This window comes from Diorhabda sublineata, chromosome 4 (genome assembly GCF_026230105.1).
Source record: "Diorhabda sublineata isolate icDioSubl1.1 chromosome 4, icDioSubl1.1, whole genome shotgun sequence".
In the NCBI taxonomy this organism is placed as follows: domain Eukaryota; kingdom Metazoa; phylum Arthropoda; class Insecta; order Coleoptera; family Chrysomelidae; genus Diorhabda; species Diorhabda sublineata.
Window position 1 is genome coordinate 34678982 of NC_079477.1, and position 6661 is coordinate 34685642.

The window sequence follows — 6661 nt, forward strand, 5'->3', positions numbered from 1 at the left end:
TTTGAAGCAGGTATCGCATTTTCACGTTAAATATTGTCAATTTTTTATTTAAATTTGCTTGTGAGTTCTTCATATTCGGACAAATGGAGTTACTGCATACTAAATTATATATCATTGTATCTTGTGAATAATCGATGCTCAATTCAGAATGACTATTTTCTAATAAATAGTTTTTCCATTGATTTAAAGTGTTAAAAACCAATTTTTCAGCTAAATATACTACATGCAATCAAACCTTATCATGTCAATTATATAGAATAACAGATCTGAAACATATGGTGCAGAAGCAATCCGAATCAATATTTCAAACAGGTAGTAGCATCTCAATTTATAGTTTAGTAATACAAAAATCGGAAACTAATTTTTAAAATAGATTTTGTAATTTTTATCGGAATATTATGAACAATTAGACCTTATTAATACTTCTTGCCCTCTTGAAGCGTATGAAGACATAAAAATTAACTGATATGCATTCACTTATAAAACAGATACAATAAAAATCACTCGTTGCCAAGTTCAGACTCTAGGGTAATCGGTAAATCCGATATCATCTCAATAGTCTCTAAAAATTGATGAATACACTGTTCTTTCTCCAAAATAAGGATTGACCTACTAAATGAATGTTAAAATGAAGATAATAATCATTGTAAGTAAAATTAACTTTTTGTTTCGTTGTTATTATGGTTATTTCGTAATCATTGTTACAGCATTTGTCTTGTCCATTATTAAATCGTGGAAAAATTGCTACTAGGTTCCAATATTCCGATATTTTCTCTATTTATACATGTTTATCAGTCGATGTATTTTTTCTTTTCGTCTCATTAGCCTTGATTCCTTTTAGTTTTTATATAGCATCTTAGATTCTGTTATTGTTTTGTATATATTATTGATCTTTTTGGTAAAAAAATCCGCAATGGCTTGATTTATTCACCAGAAACTAAATTCAAATTCATTAACGAAGATAGAATATTTGATTTGACAGCAAAACTGACGCAGTAGTGAGATACAGGAGAAATTTGTTTCAGTATCCCTTTGAACCTGATTATACAAACAAAAAGTAGTAAGTTCTTACCATTGTACAAGGATATATTGAAAAATTCTTATCCTACTATAGAACCAAACAAAATTTCAATGTCAAAATATTTTATTACTCAACATATTCTCCCCTTAATTGGATACTTTTATTACAGCGAACTTGCAACATCTCTAAACCTTTAGAAAAAATGATTCTTCTTGCTCTGCAAACCAGACCTCCACAGTTTTTATTACCTCCTCGTTGGAAGATAATTTACGAACTTTTAACCTTTTTTTCAGTTGAGGAAACAGATGATAGTCGGACGAAGCCAAATCTGGTGAATAAGGGGGGTGTTCTGGTAATTCAAACCCTAAATCACAAAACAAAACACCTTTAGATAGTTTTTCGCGTCTTTTATCTTTAAGTTTTTCCCGAGAGTAGTCAGTAATTTCGAATAGTGATCTCCAGTTATTGTTCTACCCTTAACCAAAAAATCAAATCATGAGTACTTCATGGCAATCCCAAAAAAACTGAAACAAGAACTTTTCCAGCATATTTGGACACGAAACTTCTTAGGTCTTGGAGAACCAGAGTGTCGCCGTTCCATAGATTGTTGTATTGTTTGTGGATCGTAGAAATGTACTCGAGTCTCATCCAAAGTCACAATTCGGCTTAAGAAGTCTACATCAATTTTAAATCGAGCACAGATCGAACGTGATGCTTTTACCATTGCACGCTTTTGGTCAACATTCAAACATTTGGGGATCCATTTTGCAGCAATTTTTCTCATGATGAAATTGACGTGAACTATATGATGAACGCGTTCGTATGAAATATTCAGTGCTTCAGATGTCTGTTTTAGCCCAATTCGACGGTCACATAAAATCATGTCATGAGTTGCATCGATATTTTCGGGGACTGACACAGAAACTGGCCTTTCCGATCGGTCATCATCTTCAACATTTTCCTCTTTTGAAGCTTGCAGTCCAATTTTTCTCGGTCGCATACGAAGGACATTGATCATCAAGGGTATCAAGCATATCTTCGTAAATATTCTTACCTCTTCTACGCAAGAGTTTAACATTCGATAATTGTTACTAATAATGCAATGCCTCTTGCTGCTGTGAACAAATCAGTGTAACTTTTATTCGCATAAAAGTTGTTTTTGTCACACCGGAAAAATATTAAATGTAAAATTGCATAAACCGCAACTGAAAAATTTCAGTAAAGTAATTGTATGATTGCTGGTACTGACAATGAAGAACGTTTTTATTTTTCGAAACAATGATGTTTTTCTCCGATATATTGAAATTCAAACCATTAATCAGTTAATCAGTTTTTCTATCTTCATATTTCTGTGAATGTCATGAAAGAATTAGGGAAAAAATGACCAAGACATTGACTCTTCATATATCAGTCCAGTGTTAGATAATTCTCCTCATCCGTAAAATTTCGCGCCATACTGTTTGTGAGATTCACAATAAAATTAACAAAAGAAGACTTCCAGTACTATCTAAAGCAAAGGAAGTGCGCAAGAAGCTTGTGACTTTATCAATTTTCAAAATTTGTTCCATTGAGATCAATACAGTTTCTTTAGAACAACTTTTGTTGGATGTGGCTCGTCTTGAAAGGCCCATACAGGCTATTGTAGATTAGTTTTTGGTTCATATGCATAGATCCAATATTTATCACCTGTCACGATCTTATAGACATCTTTTGAAGTACCGCGATTGAATTTTTCTAGAATTTTTTTGCACCAATCGGCACGAGCTGTTCCGAGCTATTGTCAAATAATACGGTATCCAATGCTAACAAATCATTTTGATAGTCAAAGTTCACGCAATATTGAATGTGTGCGAGTGGAGCTAATGCCCGACTATGCTTCAATCTCACGATATAGAAATTATCGTTAGAAAATGTTTAATTACATTTTTTGACCAAAACGGATGTTGCAAGTATCTGTAAACAACTCAAATAAAATACGTTGTATTGCCATATTCAAAACTTAAGTAGCAACCCTCGTATCTTGAATGTGGTAGTGAGTAAAAATTTATAATATATTGTTTTGGCGTGATCTTATGAACTAGACCCATCAATTTTGTATATCAACGTTAAAAAAGTGTGAAATTTTCGCCCACCTCTATACTTTTTTTGGCAATTCTCGATATGCAACCCCTGTGTTCACATGTTAAAGGGGGTCGGTCGCCTTTTGTGAATATACACATCCTTCGTTCACGAGGTCTTTCACACATGACTCATCCTGTGAGAGCTAACTAGTAGATACAGCCGATTTCGACTTGCAATTGCTAGGACCGGACTGATTCTTAATTAAATAGATATTTCAGCATTGTCTATTATCGAGGTGGTTTTAACGCCCCATAATACACCTTAGTTTGAACTTCTAGTTATTAATAGTACCTCAAACAGTTTAGAGCTTTGATAGTAATAACAATAGCAAAAACTGGAAAAGAAAGATGAATAATTATTTCCTTGTTTATTTTCTGAATCAAAAATATAAATACACCTTAGGCCCCTTTCACACCAAACGAATCCGAATCAATCTGGATCAATCCGAATCAAGTTGAATCTGATTCATCCTGAATAATTCTTACCTGGAATGTTTAATTCTTCGCCAATTTTCCTCCACACAGAAGATATGAGATTTCTGTTGCTGTGATTTTTATCACTGGCGTTATAAATCGCAATATTTTCTTTAACTTTTAAAATTAATAACTCCACGTCCATCTCGAATGGTTGTTGATTCAAGACTGACCCTCGAATCAAACCTGATTGAACCAGATTCGTCCGGTCTGAAGGCGGGAAAAGAGTCCCTTCACATTTAAACGGAGCGCTCGAAGCCGAATCTTGGTCAATCAGATTCAACTTGATTCGGAGTGATTCTGATTGATTCGGATTCGTTTGGTGTGAAAGGGCCCTTAGATAACGGAGCTAGTGGTTTAAGCGTCATAAATAATAGCACCTCACTTACCATTTCGCGACGTTAGCAAGGAATTCAAAGTAATAGAAAAACCTCAATGATATAAATGTATGTGGCAAGGCAAATTGCAACTTACTAGAGAAATATATTTCTGTTCAAAGTTGAATTCCTAATTACTACCATTTCTACGTGGGAATGGGCAAAGTACAAAGTGCATCCATGTGTCAACCAACTTCTGACAAAATTCTTAGATGATATTATTACTTTGGTGGTTGTGTTTATAAAGGAAGGCAAAACGCTAATAAATTCTACGGCGATACTTGTAACTACACTTCCATCATTTGTTAAAGATTTTATAAACCATGGTTTACGTTCCAGATGCGCCACCACAGCGACAGTTAGTTTATATGCTTCCTAATTTAGTGAAGCAATTGAGAATATTTTGTATCTTGATACTCTATAGTTATGGTTCTTTCTATTACTATTATTAGTTATTAAACTATTATTTTATTTATTGTAGTTGAAAAAATATGTGCAAAAGTTTTGCGCTAAACTGGAATTGAAAGTGATTTTTATGATTAAACAGAAGCAGTTCCTATTAATAATCTACAGAAACATTACTATTTCTATTGGAACTCTGAAAGATAACATTAGAGTCTATAGTTAGTATATGCAGGTATATTTATGAGCTATTAGTTACATATAAAATGTGCAAAATCCCCAAAATATAGTTGGTTTGTTGGTAAATATAGTTCACGAATCCTTGGTAGGTGTACTCGCTTTTGAAGGATGTATTAATAACAGTGGGTCTCATATCAAAATCAATGAAAAGAATGATGAATTAAAACTCGCAAGGGACGAAAAAAGTGTCAGTTTCGATTAATTTCGATATGTGCGTGTGGGTGAAAAAGAATGGTTCCCAATGCAGTACAGTAGCTGAAGAATTTTCCAAATGATTCTTACTAAATGTTAATTTTTAAATCTTAAATAAAGTTAACGAGTAGATTTAAAATACGACCGTTATCTGTGCCCGAATGTTTCATTGAATAAAAATACAGGAAGGAGAAAAGAAAAAGTATGTACCTACACAGAGAAATTCAATTATACATTAATAAAGAAGAAACAAGAATATTTTTTTCCATCATCATATTTATTGTTATCTTTTGAGTCTATACACTTAGTCCAGCAATGCCTCAACCCTTTCAGCCTCACAAATAACAGTTGCCATCTTTCTTCTTAAAATGGGAGATCACTTTTGCGAAAACGTCCTCTTGCACATGATTCTTTGAGGTTAAGAAACAGAAAAAGTTGCTGGGAACCGTAGTGGGTGGTCAGCCAATTCGAAATGCGATTTGTGAAATTAGCTACGACGATTATCGATGTGTGAGAAGGTGCTTCCTTCCTGATAGAGAAGCAATTTATTTTTCCTCGAATACAGTCACATTTTTGCAATTTCTTCCTCTACCTTATCAAGAAAACAGAAGAAATGAAAACGTGTTGTTGTCCCTCGCAGCAGGTTGCCCTTTGCAATGTTTTGGCTGCTTTTTCGTTCCTGGAGTATATTGATGGATCCAGGCTTCAGTTATGAATCGTTGCGAGAAATTCAACTAATTTTGCTTAAACCATGTTAGTAAGGCCAGGAAACTGATCATTCTAATGTACTTATGGTCCAAAATGAGCTAACAGACACTCAACAAGTGCATAGATCTGCATACATTATTCTTCAGTGAGTGTATAAACAATAGGTTCTCTTGTAATGCCGATAGCCTGTTCTATTTTAATACCGCGGTCGTGGAAAAAAATAAACAATGATTGCCAAACAGCAGTTTTGCTTTCAAAATGATTGGAAGTTAAGTAAGAATCTCCCAACGTATGCGCAAATATATTATACAACTTTTATTGATGCATTCAGAAAGAAAGTGCAGAAAGCAAAAGGATTCGGCTACATACAACGAATACAAAAAGATAAAAAAAAGTAAAAGAAGCAATCCAAACTGAACCATAGAAGAAATTCTGAAGAAGTCCAAGAGGAGCGTGATTAGAGGATATGAAGCAGATCAGATATAATTGGAGAGGAATGACAACAGATTCAATTCACAGCAGTATGAGTAAAAAATAGGGTGATCCTGTTACATATTACATACAAGGTCTTCGTAGAAATCTAGTTACGTAGTCCGTTTTGGTACGGTTGTTGAATGTGGCCTTGTACTGTAATACAAATATGAAATGTATCCAAAAATTTTCAACATTTGTGTAGCTGTGAAAATATGAGATCATTGTTTACAGAAAATGCTTTTTTATATATTCCAACAACCGTAAATATGGAGCTTGGTTTTTACCCCCTGCCTTGCATACTCAATTTAAATAATGGAATCAATAAAAACAATTATTTAAAATTACATACGTTTCTGGAACATCAATCAGAAAAACCTAAGAATGCGAAGCTTTACGCCAGTAGAACTTGATAAATTCATAAATTAAATCTTACAACAATTAAATAGTTTTCATCATCTAGCCAATTACATGTTGTTGGTAATATTCAATCCTACTAATTGTATAATTTTTTGGACTACTGGAAAGTCCATCCCTGATCATATGAAAAGGGGCGCGTGGCGTCCATCGCCTCAGGGTAGCCCACAACGTTCCCACTGAGCAACCACCCTGCTGGCCAAAAGCTCCGAGAGTGCGGTACCACGGCTAGACCCGAA

At 34.0% G+C, this 6661-nt stretch overlaps 1 protein-coding gene across 1 annotated transcript in view; it reads left to right on the forward strand.

The window, feature by feature from the left end:
- The window catches only part of LOC130442780 (eukaryotic translation initiation factor 5A), a 209715-nt gene that overhangs the window by 35743 nt on the left and 167311 nt on the right, over positions 1-6661 (forward strand). The gene's annotated exons all lie outside the window — the stretch shown is intronic.